The 14,124-nt window shown below is 41.8% G+C and overlaps 1 protein-coding gene across 1 annotated transcript in view; it reads left to right on the forward strand.

Moving 5' to 3' along the window:
- The first annotated feature begins 2,010 nt into the window (after positions 1-2,010).
- The window catches only part of HS2ST1 (heparan sulfate 2-O-sulfotransferase 1), a 90,615-nt gene continuing 78,501 nt past the window's right edge, over positions 2,011-14,124 (forward strand). The window contains exon 1 of the mRNA XM_025216358.1: positions 2,011-2,187. The gene's annotated coding sequence lies outside the window, so the exon portion shown is untranslated. The remainder of the gene's footprint in view (positions 2,188-14,124) is intronic.

A 14,124-nucleotide genomic window follows, 5' to 3' on the forward strand; every position in this document is an offset into this window, starting at 1 on the left:
ATAGCTGAATATCACTGTTGCTGAAAGATAGCAGAATCTGCTGGGATAAGCACAATGAAGTGCCACTCTAAAACCCTGTCTTTGAGGGAGAGGAATGCAAATAAATCCCCTAAGAAAAGTGTTGGCAAAAGAAAGGCCTAAAGCTTAGGAAGGTGCCCTCGAGGAATCCAAAGACTGAACTCAGAAATTCAGTTATGGCTGGAACTAGGCACATTCTGAATTCTCACTGCTTGTACTTTGCAGATTGTTCCAAACTTGGATGCCTTAATCCTTTTTGAGGCTCCCTGTCAGTGTTGACTAAGACCAGATGGTTTTATATTTTATAGTGTCAAACTGGTCTGTGTCAGGAGCTAGCACATTGTGTTTTAAAAATACACTTCCCCCATGTAGACAAGGCCTAAGAATAAAAATTCCAATTTTGCTAAGTCAGTTTGCAAACTGATATTTTGAAATTGATGCAAACTATTGTGAATGCTGATTTATTTTGGCTTATGAGGACCTTTATATTGATGTAGCTTAAATCTCTAAGGAAACTACTTAAGATAAATAGGGATAAGAATCCTAACAAAAATAAGTGTTCACTCAATCTGGGATTGTTCAGATTTAACTAAATCACGGTTTTCTTCTGTAGACAGAGCCTTAGTTAGCTTGCTATTTGACATTCCATTAACTTAAGAGGTCTACAGGTATCACACACTAAAAAATCAGATATCGCAGAGTAGGTTTAAGGTGCTAAACTTCTGTTACCTTAGTTTGAGTTTTGTCTTGGGTCTTTTATATAAAATAATGCTTGTTAAGCCTCGATATTAAGTAGTTGGTGGGGACCATTATGTGGAGATTTTTTATTATTTAAACAAATACATCAAATGTGATTTTCTGTCTTGTTGGTTCATTGACATGAAAAATACTCATTTTATTTAGGCCAGCTTTCTGCTGCAACTTTATTACAGAGGGGGTCTTGTGTAATTAATTTTGCCTATTGTTTGTTCTTATGCTTTGTTTTAATATAGCTCTTCTTTGCAGTATAACCTGTGAACATTGTTTGGTACAATGTACGAGAACGAAGGTCGTTTCTATACACTGAAATTAAAAAAAAGTGAAGCAATTCAGCAAATTGCTTAAAACTTCTGATTACTCCTGCTCCTGGGCCACATTTTTGTCCTGCTCCGGCGCAAAAAGGCAGGCGGCCTACGGGATGCCCAGGTGGTCTCCCATCCAGGTCCGAACCGGGCTCAGGCCCGGGCCTGGGCCTGCTTAGCTTCCCGCATCGCATGTAATCAGTCCTGTCTGGCCAGAGACTTGAGGGAGTAGTGAGGCGGCAGTCCCCATAGCCTTGAATGGCGTGGACATGGTGCCTGCAAGCCCCCATTGCAATGCATGGGGTTGACATGGTGCCTGCAAGTTGTTGAATTGGGACCTGAGCCACTAATAGTCTGTTCAATAACAGGATGAGGTATTTACTGTGGTTCTTGCTTATGAGGCACCAGTGAGAAATTTAACGCCCGGGCATGCTCTGGTACCCATGCTGGCTAACTATATCCCTCCACCTGAAACAATGAGTAGAGATTTTCCATTGTGTGAGTAGGTGGAACCCACAGTTTCCCTCCTTTGAAGAGCTGTACGTTACCATTTTGTCATTTTGGCCTCCAGGAAGCTGCACCCCCAAAGTTCTTTTAACAAATAGTCTCTTGATTGCTTCACAGTACACTTTGACTCAGCTTAACTTTGAATTATTCCGTTTTCTTGTGCATTAACTCCCTCAATAATCAAAAAGTGAAAAAAATACAGCCATAAGTATTGAAAACTTACCTTTACTTATGGGACTCTCCATTGTATTTTTTATGCTACAGTGCCTGTTCATAGGGTTTTTGGCACAAAGTTGAAGTGGGAGAGCATATTGCCGAACCTACAGGGTTTTGTTGAGGAATCATAGCTGACTCTGCTTTATGACGTCTTTATACCCTTATTGTCTTCTGTTTCAGGTATTACATGGAGTGTTAAGTTCAAACTTCAGCCAGCCTTGCCCGAGAAACCATTTGGAATCTGCTGTTTATGAATTATTCAGCCCTACTCACGCACTTTACATATGTATTAAAAAACTGCCCCAGAGATCTTGGAATTTAAATTTAGGCAAGAAGCAAAGAAGTTAATGTATCGGGTGGTGACAGAAGAACGATAGGTTAACATGTAAGAGAAAAAAATGTGGTAACTTGGTTTAGTTATATATGCTTCATAAGATTAAATAGTCCATCTCCATTCTCTCATTAATAGATATGTTAGAAGCAAATCTGTTTCACTGATTGAGGGAGTATTTTCTCTTGTTGGGGATGCAGTGTGTTGGTATGAGAGAAAAACGTAATCAGACAGAAAGGTTATAAAATGGTGATGGCAAGAAGAAGCTAAGAGGAGTGTAGCATATTAATGAAAGCCTTGTGAAATACAAGACTGTCAAGGAGCTAGGAGATGAGTCAATAGCTCTGGAAAGCTCTGGTGATCATTCTAATACAGGAAGTTCTGGCAGTTAACATGGATGGCTGCTTATCTTTTCTAGTGGCCCTCATGTGGTCAGCAGGATTCGCGGTTTTACATCTCTGTCAAAATCAACATTTCTTGTTTCCTCAATATCCAGCTAAGGTACAGAACCAAGATGCTAGTTGGCATATATCTTACTCTCAATTGAGATGGAACTGATATGATATTTTCTGGCAGAAAGTACAGCATTTTAAGAAATTAGTCATGTTGTGATTGTAATTTTGGTTGAAGGCATAGAGCCTTCACTTGTTAGGCTTGTTAGGTGGTTGCAGTCTAAATCATGTAGAATTGATTGCTACTTTTGGATGGCCTGAGTGGCCAGCAGTGAATATCTGTTTCCAGCAACTTAACTGATTTACATCTTTTCTTTTGGTATTTGGACACGATTCCAGGTAGCGCTCTTTCTATAGTTTCCAGGGTCAATTAATACCCATTGTCTTTAACCATTAATCATCTTTAATACCCATTTCCTGCATGTACTTTGATTACTCCTAGCAGGTACTAGCTAGTGCATAATCAGAAGTGCTAGACCAGTAGCTCTTAACCTTTTTTGGACTTGAGGCGCCCCTTATCAGAGTTGAGGCATCCCTCCATAACTTTTGTGAATTGAGTAACACCCAATTTCAAAAACTGTTTTATGTTACAGTGCTTTCTTCCTTGCAGAGGAGCCGGGCAATGAGAGTGTGGAATCAGCCAGGCAGGAACAAGCTTGAGCCTGTGCTTATCTACTTATTTCCTTACACATGGTTTATCTTCTCACATCACCCTGCAAAGGATCTGGAAGCACTCCAGCATGTTCTGACACCATGGTTGAGATTCAGTTTATTAGATGAACAAGTACCCCTTGTTTAGTGTTAGTTACCAGTTTGCTCTTCACATGATTCTTAATATTGATTATCTGACATTTCACACGCTCAAGACCTGAGTTATAAGTCATGTGCTGACACATACTTGGTGGGTGTGTCTACATGGGACACCTTAATGCGCAGTGAACTGTTCTTTTGCACATGAGTATGTCACGGCAGAAACCATGCTAATGCTCTAATGGTCTCTACCCAGGAGAGCACACACAGCAACAACAAACTCTCCCTGTGCCTGAAGAAGGGTGCCTGTACCTGAAAGCTTGCAAAGAACAAATTTTCAAACTATTTAGTTGGTCTAATAAAAGATATCACATTTACCCAAATAACCTTGTCTGCCTATGTCCTTAAGCCAATACGGCTACAACCAACAACCCTAATGCTTAGTAGAATTAGTCTACTGAGCATTAAGCATCTCAAAAAAAAGTTTCCTTTTGCTGTTGCATATTTGTGCAGCTACTGTGCCTTTATCTAGTACCTCGTATTAGAGGTACTAAACTTAATGCACGGTAGCAAAAGCACATTAATGAACTTGTACGTATGCCCAGTATGTCCTGTCAGGATAGTTGTGACTGGTTTTGACTGATCCGATCTTTAGAACTCTTGGAAGGAAACAAAATGGGTCTTCTCGAAAGCAAAATGCTGCTTGGGTTCCCTCTGGCAAATCTTCCACCAAAACCCAAATTCTGGCATTTCCAGGGCTTCCAGGTAAAATAAATCACTTTTGATCTGGATGTAATCTATGGATTAATAATCTACTCCATCCACTTTATTCTTTGAGGCCCTGCTTAGTTTGCAGTTTTCTGGTTTGTATTCAGGGTCTCTTTTTACAGTGTAGATGTTTTTGAAGGACACAGCATACTACCCATAGCACCTAGTTATGGACCAAGGGTGTGGTCCATAGATATGGTAGATGCTGTTCTGGACAGACACTTCCCTGCCCTGAATAAGTGATAATCTAAGGAAGCTAGATATTCAGATGGTTGCATGCTTTTATGTATTTGAGTAAGGTGCCCTGTGAGATGCTACATTTAAAAACAAAGCCAAACAGTAAATACCCTCCTCTGAAATTAAAATGAAAAACAAGATCTTTTGTCCTATATGTATTTTGCATAGCTGCTTTTGACAAAGCAAGGGGTGAGTTCATTGATGCCAATGGGAACACTCCGTTTTAATCTTCTACTTCTGTATGGTCTCCAAGAAGCAATATAAAAGATCTTGGAAATTCTGTGTTCAGTTGACTTAATTGTATTAGGATAAGAAAAGGCCTTTTTGTTCAGGAGTAGATCTCTCCTGAGGCAGTTTGAATTCTCATTGTTCAGTTCTTGAACGGATTGACAGAACCAAGATGTTTGAATAGGATAAATACATTTAATCTGGTATCTAGTTCTGTGGTAGCCAACAATAGTTTTTAATATTTAATAGTAATCTGGCTTTTGTGACTGCTTGGGTACTGATATTTAAATAAGCAACTCAAAGTGGGTTTATGAACTGATGCTCTAATCATAGGGAGAAACATATTTTAAACTGGTTTGAGTTCTGAAACAATTAGTTTTTGGTGAAAACCAGACATAATGTAGTCCAAACCATTAAAGTAATTGGTTTCAGCTGGTAGTTTGGATGTGTCATGATAAAGTGGGAATGCTGCAAGGCACTACATTCCAGTGTCCAAGCAAAATATGTAACAGTATGAGTCATACAATGCTGATAAAATTTATTTTTGTATTTTTATTTTTTTTAAAGCAGTGTTCCAGCTGAGTTGGAGTATTTTTAAGATTGGTACTTAAAGATAACTATAGATGTGGACATCCCTGTCTTTGATTTTTGTTAGCTTTTTTTATCTACTTCTGATCACAATTTTGCTTTTTTTTACTCTTATCTGAAACTATTGTAAGTTTTAATGTGCTTGCCATTTAATAAAGTTTCCATAAGGACAAAATAGTAAACGTTTAATAGTGCTTAGCATATTATTGGAACTTCTGGTCAACAGTGCTGACTTGTGGGTCTGTCAGAATATATTTGCTGATACATTAAAGAAAGAGTACATTTTTTAGGGCTGAACAAATGAAAGCTTCATAGTATCTGTGAAGTTTTTTGTTCGGTTTTTTGTGACTTCCATTAAAAGAAGAAAACAACTAAACTAGCTGCTGGTACTTTTGAATAGTGCTTCCTTTTAACATGCTTCATACAGAGCCACAAATAGTGTCTGAGAAATGAATTACTTGTGCGCTGGACATATTGACTTAGACAAGCGTATTTGAGAAGGTACTTTAGAAGTCATTCTCAGCAATAGCTCTATGGAAAACCCATTGACCTGTAAAAGTGCTGCTGAGTGCTGTATGTTCATCTGGATGGTGAATGTATTTGGGTATTCATTAATGGTGCTAGTGATCTTGAAGATGTTTTAATGCATGCCTCGCTTAAAAGGGAATCTGGTTTTCCTCAGTACTTAATCAATTATTATATGAAATCAGATAAAAACAAACTAAGTACCAAAGAATGGCAAAGAATGAACCTCAAGGTTAGTTTATAAAAGTAATCAAGGACCTGGTTTCTGAAAGAACCCAGATGTAAGTAGTGTTTGTATTTACAGAAGGTTGTCTTCTGGCAGGTTTTTTTTATTACACTTAGCAATTAAAATGTTCTTAACGTCTCAGTACTTCACCATCTTCAGTGGCAAGGCAAAATTCAAATGCCTTTGTCTGTCTGTCTGTCCCTAACACAGATGATGGGGACGGAGTGGTACTGAGGGGCCAGAGCAAGGGGTGAAGCTAGTGGCGCTGGCCTTGCTCCACCCTCCCCCTCCCCGGGTCCTTGGAGGTGGCAGCGGCATGGAGTGCTGGCAGCGCAGCACTGGCCTCGCCTCCCCCAGTCCGGCCTCACTTCTGCATCCTAGGCAAGGGGTGGCTCCCACCCCCACCCCCTGCAGGCAAACAGGAGTGGGGAATGGGGGGATGTGAGGGAGGGCTCACGGGGCCAGAGGCGGACTGGCAGCACCGTGGGTTGCTGGGTGGCAGCACTCTTCCCCCACCTGCCCCCCCGCCCTGTCATTCATGCTAGTAAATGAAAATATTCTCTATGGACCAGATCCTACATTTAGTCTGCCTAAATAGCTACACTGAAGTCTGAGAGTTACATGAACTAATTTACACTGAATATTCATGCTTTGAATAACTATTCTTTGTACTAAAATGCTGCAGCGTGTCTGCTGTGTAGAAACTCATCAGGCTTGCATCAGATGCAACATTCTGGAGAAGTGATAACTGTGGGTCTTTTCATGATTTAATAGAATGTTGATCTTTTCTAAAAAGTGTGTGTGTGTGTGTGTGTGTGTGTGTGTATATATGGCTTGTTGGAACTTTTAAATAAATGAACCTAAATTTCATTTTGAAGAATAGGATAGCTGTCACTGCCTTCACTTGTTATTGTCTATTCAGTCTAGATAGATGGGCTAGTTAAACCTTTTCTTTTTTCACAGGTAGGTAGATGGACAAGCAGGGGCTCTGATATGGGTTTTTTTTGTTTTGTTTTTGACAGACACCTTTTCTACTCTTCTTTCTCCCAGAGTTACTGCTGGTTTTGATCTAAGTCTGACAAAATAAGACATGAGGAGTACTTAAATGAGGTGTCGTCTTGCTGAGAAGAGTAGGTTGACTTTTGGTCTGGCTTTTTAATTTAGTGGCTTCCTTAATAACTCTTCAAATTTTTGTAAGAAAGCAAAATGCTTAAGTGGGTCTCAGAAGTTCCTTAATACATCTCCATTCTGAAAGGCACAATGTCAATTTGAAATTCATATTACGTTGACAAAGTTTTTATAGCTATCAATTTATTTCAGTTGGTTATGTGAATTATAACTTAGAAATATAAGGCAAGTATTTTTTTAATTCGCTTTGTGCATTTGACATTCCTTTTAATATAGTCAAAACCTATGTTTTTTAACAAGTTGTTTTATTATTTGCCCCACACGCTAATTTGAAAAGTTCTCCCTGAGCTATTTTAAGGCAGCTTGCATTGCTACTTTGATCCTGCAGTGAGTGTTTACCAGTAGCAGCATCAGTAACACTGCAGACTGCAGCATAGTGTCAAGGTACCCAGCCTAGCTTTAAACAAGCTGCTGCAATGTAGCACATTTTGATTCCTCTTAAGAGAGGACAAAACTTGGAAGTAAGCAGTTGGAGAATGGTTGCTCACCTGGATCAAAAGTTTGTTAAACTTCCTTCCTGATTTGCAGGTGTTGATTATCCAATGTAAGCTGAGTTCTACCCCTTGCAGATAGTGGAGTCGGTTTATTAAGATACATCATTAGTGCTTTATAGCATTAAAAAAATCAACTTCTGTTTGGTCACTCCACCCATAACTATGTAATGTCCCTAGAGAAAAAAATCAAATCTATTTGTAAAATTCAATATATGCAAATATCTGATCATCATTTTCTAGGTCTGATGCAAAGCCCAATGCAAAGATTTTTCCCACTAGAGGTGCAAGCCAATATGTCTAGTCAAAATATTTAGTTCTAAATACGGTAAAAACCATGTTATCTGGCACCTTACAAACTGGCATGCCAGTTCGTAAGGTAGAAGTGAAACCAGAAGTGCCCACTGTGGCGCTTCCAGTTTTGCTGAGCCCCCACAGTCTGGGGAAAGCAGCCTGTACGGGACCTCTCTCCCTGTCCCCCAGCACATTGACACAGTGGGAGGGGCAGCGATGTGATGGGAGGGGCGGTGGCGCTCCGGACATGGTGGGAGAGGCAGCAGCCTGAACAGGCAAAGATGCCTGTTCTGGCCTCTCGGGTAACCGGCATATTTGGTTATCCGGCACCCCCATTCCCCATGGGTGCCGGATAACAAAGCTTTTGCTGTATGTAACTTTAGTTAAGGCCTGCCAGATTTCATGCATTCTTTATGATACCCATGCATACCCTTTTTGATGATATTCTCTTACATTTTGCCACTGATATTACATGTGGTTGAACTGTTCCTTTTTAAAGGTTATTTAGGATGGGAAGTTGAGGAACAAGCAGGGTGGATGTGGTTTAAATCAAATAGATTTAAATCACGGGTTAGGAGGCCTTGATTTAATCATTGTTTTCTACAAAAAGTGCATTCTTGTTGTTTGATTAGGGCTGCCGTGATGTTCCCAGGAATCAGCGTTCATGTGCGCAATTAACGCACCCAATTAACATTAATTTTTTAACGCATTAATTGCACATGTGGTTTTGGAACCCACTTCCAGGCTTTGCATGCAGGTGTACAGCCACAGTATGCACATGGCCAGGAATGCAGCCTGGCTGCGTGTAGAGTAGCACCGAGCAGGTAAGTCGAGGGGGGGGTGGGGGCAGGAAGAGGCAGAGGGCAGATAGAGATGCTCACAGTGAGGGGAGGGAATGGGGCACGGGCTGGGGTGAATGGGACCCCAGGGCCAGGACAGGTCGTGAGACTGGGACACAGGGCTCATCTAGGGGCACGAGGGGGTCAACTCCCTACTGCTGCGTGCACCCCTGGAGGGCACATGTGCTCCCTGGATTTGTGCGCAGGGTGGAGGAAGACTGCCTGCTGTGGGCTGGGGCTCTAACCTGGTGCCTTTGCACCGGGAGCTGTGTGCTGGCAGCACTAGCCCCTTGCTCACCCAGCGGCAGGAGGTACAACATGGTGTTGTGCTGCTCCCAGGTCAAAGGCAGCAGGGCGCAGAGCCCCAGGGCAGCCCACCTCTGCCCCATGCACAAATATGAGGAGCACATGCCTTCTTCGGAGGTGCATGCAGTGGCAGGGAGCCGCCTCCTCCCACACCCCTGGACCGAGTTGCCCACGGATCTGTTCCACGACCCACCCTGGCCCCAGGATCCCATTCACCCCTGCCCCACTCCCTCCCTCACTGTGGGGGCCTCAGTCTGCCCCCCTGCCCCTTCCCTCCCTCTCCACAGACTTACCTGCTGGGCACTGCTCTACACACCGCTGGGCTGCATTCCTGTAGGGTAACCACATTTCCAGTTTCAAAGAAAGAGGATACTTGTGGTGAGGAGGGGGTGGAATATGATTGTGGAGGGGGCAGTGATATGTCCTGCCCCTGCCCCTCGCTCCCAAGCCACAGCCCTGCTGCTGCCCCTCACTCCTGACCCACAATTAGGGTGGCCATCATAGAGGACAGTCCAGTTGTCCTCTGTCCTTCATTGATACGAAACCGGATGCCTTTATGTCCTCTATTTTTCTCTTCAAGAGGAAAATAGAGGACATAAAGGCATCCAGTTCCATATCAATAGAGGCTCCAAACTCCCCCACCACACACAGCCCCCCGACACATTCGCAAATTTCCTCCCCATGTACACCCCCCACCCACCTCCCAACCATACAGAGTACCTGCATAACTGCGTAATTTTGAGTTTTTCTGCACATAATTTTGAGTTTTTAGCTGTGCAATTTAAAATGGTGATTAATTGCAACTAATTTTTTAAATCACACAACTAATTGTGATCATATTTTTTAATAATTTGACAGCCCTATGTGTGATATAACTTTAATACATATTATTCAAAACTCCGAGATAGATGTAGGTTTCATTTTTAGAAGGCACACACTATACATTTTAAAGCAGTGATTTATTTTGATATGTTTTGAGATTAATTTTGCAGCTCTATCAGAGAACTAAATTGTGATTTGGTTATTTTATTTACCAAATCTAATTGAAGCAGATACTTGCTATTGGGAAGTGAACTATCTCTAATTCACTAGATTAATCATGGATATTTGGGGGATATTTTTGCCAAGCTATATTAAGAGAACAAGAATAACAGTCACCAAAAGTCACAGACATTTAAATTGTTTTATTTAACTAAAACAACAGGCTTATGTATTTTGGATATTTTTCTTCAACAGCAAACATGTATAATTATTTTAACAAAAGCAAATGCATTTTTGAATTTTTAATGATTTTACTTATAAATGTGAAATCTTGTTTTTAACAAAAATCAAATACATTATTTCAGCCAGGTCAACATGAGTATAGCTTGGAAAAGAAAGGCAAGCTTTCCTGCTTTTTCAGTTCCCAAGCGATTTCTCAATTTAGAATGAATTAGTCCAAAGAAAAAAAAATGTCTACACCTGCAGAAGAAGCTGCAGCTGTTAAAAGCTGGATTATCACTTCAGTAGTCTCTGGTAGGTCTAGGTGCTTAGGTGACTTCCACCGGTTCACTGGTATGACTGTCTTTAAAACCTCATCAACAAACCTATATTTCTTGAATGGGTTACCCTTATCCCCCAAAATTTATTATAGTTGGTATTATGGAGGGATGATTGCTGGATGCCCACGTCATAGCAAACTCTTCCTCTTCAGCAGTTAAGGATTGACCCTGGTACCAAGTATTAAGAATATTGGCAAGAAAATGAGCTGGAGATAGTGCTTGATCCATTTATTTTTTAGTGCCTGTAATTTAACTCTGTCATTGCGTATTTCTCTTTTCAAGTCCTTCCTTCTAGATTTCAACAGCATCAGGAATAAAACAGTGATTTACCTGCACTTCGTTCAAGGCTACAGAAATAGGCTTCAGGATAGTCAGTGTATGTTCTACATTTCTCTTTATCCCAATGTTGAGAACTTTGGCTGCGATAATTTAATCTATTTTGTCATGATTTTGTTCACAAATTGTCATCAGATTAGGCCAGTTCTCAGTATATTGTTCAAACCAGTCCACTACTGAAATCTATGTCTTGTTGGAGAGTTAGTTTAGTTCCTCCTGCTTTCTTCAGAGCAGCTGCTGCAAAGTGGTTGTTACGGAAGCATTTTGCAATTTCACCAACATTAGTCTTTATTTCTGGAGCACTGAAGTATTTGGCTAAGAGGTGCATCAAATGAGCGTGGCAGCCATATGTTATTAGCTTGGGACTTTCTTTGCTTACTTCTAGATTTCTTCTCATCTTTGATACATTTGAAACATTGTCTGTGACAAAGCTGCATACTAGATATTTGATTTTTTTTCAGTTTGTTATAGCTTTTACTGTTACTTCTTGCAAGTATTCTGCTGTGTGTGTGCACTTCCTGATGTATCAATTGTTTCTGTAAGGTAGGCAATCCCTTCTTCTGTTGTCACAGAAGCACATATTATTGGATCATTGTGGACATTGTTCCACCCATCAAGACTCAGGTTAACAATTTACCTCTCTAGACTTTTTACACGCTGTTCAATTTCTTTCTCCATATGCTTTATCCAGCAATTTGCCTGCTATCTCTGCTCTACTAAGGGTGGACTGTATCCTGGTTGTAATGACTGAACCATGTCAGTGAAGCATGTGTTCTCAACCATATGGAAAGGAGAGTTTTTGTTTCATGAAAAAAACAAGCAATTTTTTTCATGAATTACGTCTTGCTGTAATCTGCTGGTTCTTATTACAAATTTATCTGTGGTTGTTTCTGGATGATGGAGATTTTTTTTTTCTTTTTGCTACCAGTGATATACTATGTGACATACATTTGACTGGAACACTGGCATCATTAGCAGATAACTCTGAAACTGCAGACAGTGATAATGTTAAAGATGGATAATCAGAGTCCTGTATGTTAAAGATGGATTCATAGATTAATAGATTGTAGAGTCGGAAGGGACCACAAAGGATCATCGTGTCCGACCCCCTGCCCCTGGCAGGAAAGAGGACCGAGGTCAGATGACCCCAGCCTCCTCTTGAATACCTCCAAGTTAGGTGATAGTACCACCTCTCTTGGAAGCCCATTCCAGATTCTGGCCACCCTTACTGTAAAAAAATTCTTCCTAATGTCTAACCTGAATCTACTCTCCACTAGTTTGTACCCATTATTCCTAATTACTCCTAGAGGCGCTCTGGTAAATAGCGCTTCTCCAGTTCCCTGTTGTCCCCCCTTGATAAACTTATAGGCGGCTACAAGGTCTCTCCTCAGCCATTTCTTGTGAAGGCTGAAGAGATCCAGATCCCTCAACCTCCCCTCGTAGGGTCTTTCACAGAGGTTACTAATCATGCGAGTGGCCCTCCTCTGAACCCTCTCCAGATTCTCCGTGTCCCTCTTGAAGTGCAGCACCCAAAACTGGACACAGTACTCCAACTGTGTCCTGACCAATGCCGCATAGAGGGGGAGCATCACCTCCCTCGATCTGTTGGTCATGCATCTGCTAACTCATGGCAAGGTGCAATTGGCCTTGTTGACGGCCTCCTTACACTGCCAGCTCATGTTCATCTTGGAGTCAACTATGACTCTGAGATCCCTCTCAGCTGTTGAGCTGCTGAGGAGGTCCCCCAACCTATAGGTGTGCTGGGGATTCCTCCTCTCTAGGTGGAGTACCTTACATTTATCTTCATTGAATTGCATCCTATTTCTTTCTGCCCATTGATCCAACCTGTCCAGATCGGCCTGTATCTGCTCCCTGCCCTCCGGTGTGTTAACTTTGCCCCGTAACTCGATATCATCTGTGAACTTGGAGAGGGTGCTCTCCATACTCTTGTCTAAATTGCTGATGAAGATATTAAATAACACCGGTCCAAGGACCGAACCCTGTGGGACCCCACTGCCCACCTCCTTCCAGGCCAAGAACAATCTATCCACCACCACTCTCTGGGTGCGGTCCCTAAGCCAGTTGGTCAGCCACCTGGCTGTGCTAGCGTCCACTCCACAGCCTGCTAGTTTCCCTATGAGAATAGGATGCGAAACTGTCGAAGGCCTTCTTAAAATCCAGGTAGATGACATCAGCCTCAGGTCCTGTGTCAAGGCACTGTTTGACCTGGTCATAAAAGGCTATACGGTTTGTCAGGCAGGATCTACCTGTGACAAACCTGTGCTGGTTTCCTTTGAGCATCGTCTCCCCTGCTGGGCCTTCACAAATGCGCTCTTTGATGATTGTTTCCAGTATTTTCCTAAGGATAGAAGTAAGAGTGACTGGCCTAAAGTTACCCGGTTCATCCCTTCTCCCCTTCTTAAAAATGGGCACCACATTGGCCCTTTTCCAGTTCTCAGGGACCTGACCGGAGCACCATGACTACTCGAACAGCCGTGCCAGTGGCTCAGCTATGACACTGGCCGATTCCTTCAGCAGCTGTGGATGGAGGTCCTCTGGGCCTGCTGACTTGTACCCATCCAGCCCTTCCAAGTGTTTAGTTAAGGAGCACTAACCTTTGGCGGTCTGGTGCCTTTTGGACAGCTGTCTATGTTCAAGGTGGGGGAATTGTCTGATCCTCCTGAACGAAAGAAGTCAATGCAGTCACTACAGTACTGCTCATTTAGTATTACTCACTGCACTCAGTACTACTTAAGAAGTGAAACTGTAAAATGAAGATCTGCCTATTTCAGCCATTATTTTATATCACAACTGCATTAAAATATGATGGCTCCATAAAGTAACAACTGTATTTTTGTTCAAAAGTTTTTATGACAACTCAGGCAGTTCTGAAGTCCTCTCAAAAGATCTGGACAAGGCAGGCAGTCCTTAAGAAAGAAGTATGAAATAAGGAAGTTTACTAACTTGGAGAGCCTGCATGTTCAGACATGTTCCATTCATCATCTTCAAAGCAGGTTCCTTCTGAGAAGGAGCACTTCTCATGATGTTTTCATTAGCGCAACCGGGCCTTGCATTTCTTTGTTGCATTGCTTGCATTTTGCATGCATGCCTGTCTTACCCACAGGTAGAAGAACTTCCTTAAAATATTCGCAAACAGGGTCTCTTATGGCCTGGCAAACCCATTGCCATGATAGCTTTTCCCTTCTACAATATCATTAGGGC

The sequence above is a fragment of the Alligator sinensis genome, unplaced genomic scaffold (assembly GCF_000455745.1).
Source record: "Alligator sinensis unplaced genomic scaffold, ASM45574v1 scaffold383_1, whole genome shotgun sequence".
Taxonomy (NCBI): Eukaryota; Metazoa; Chordata; order Crocodylia; family Alligatoridae; genus Alligator; species Alligator sinensis.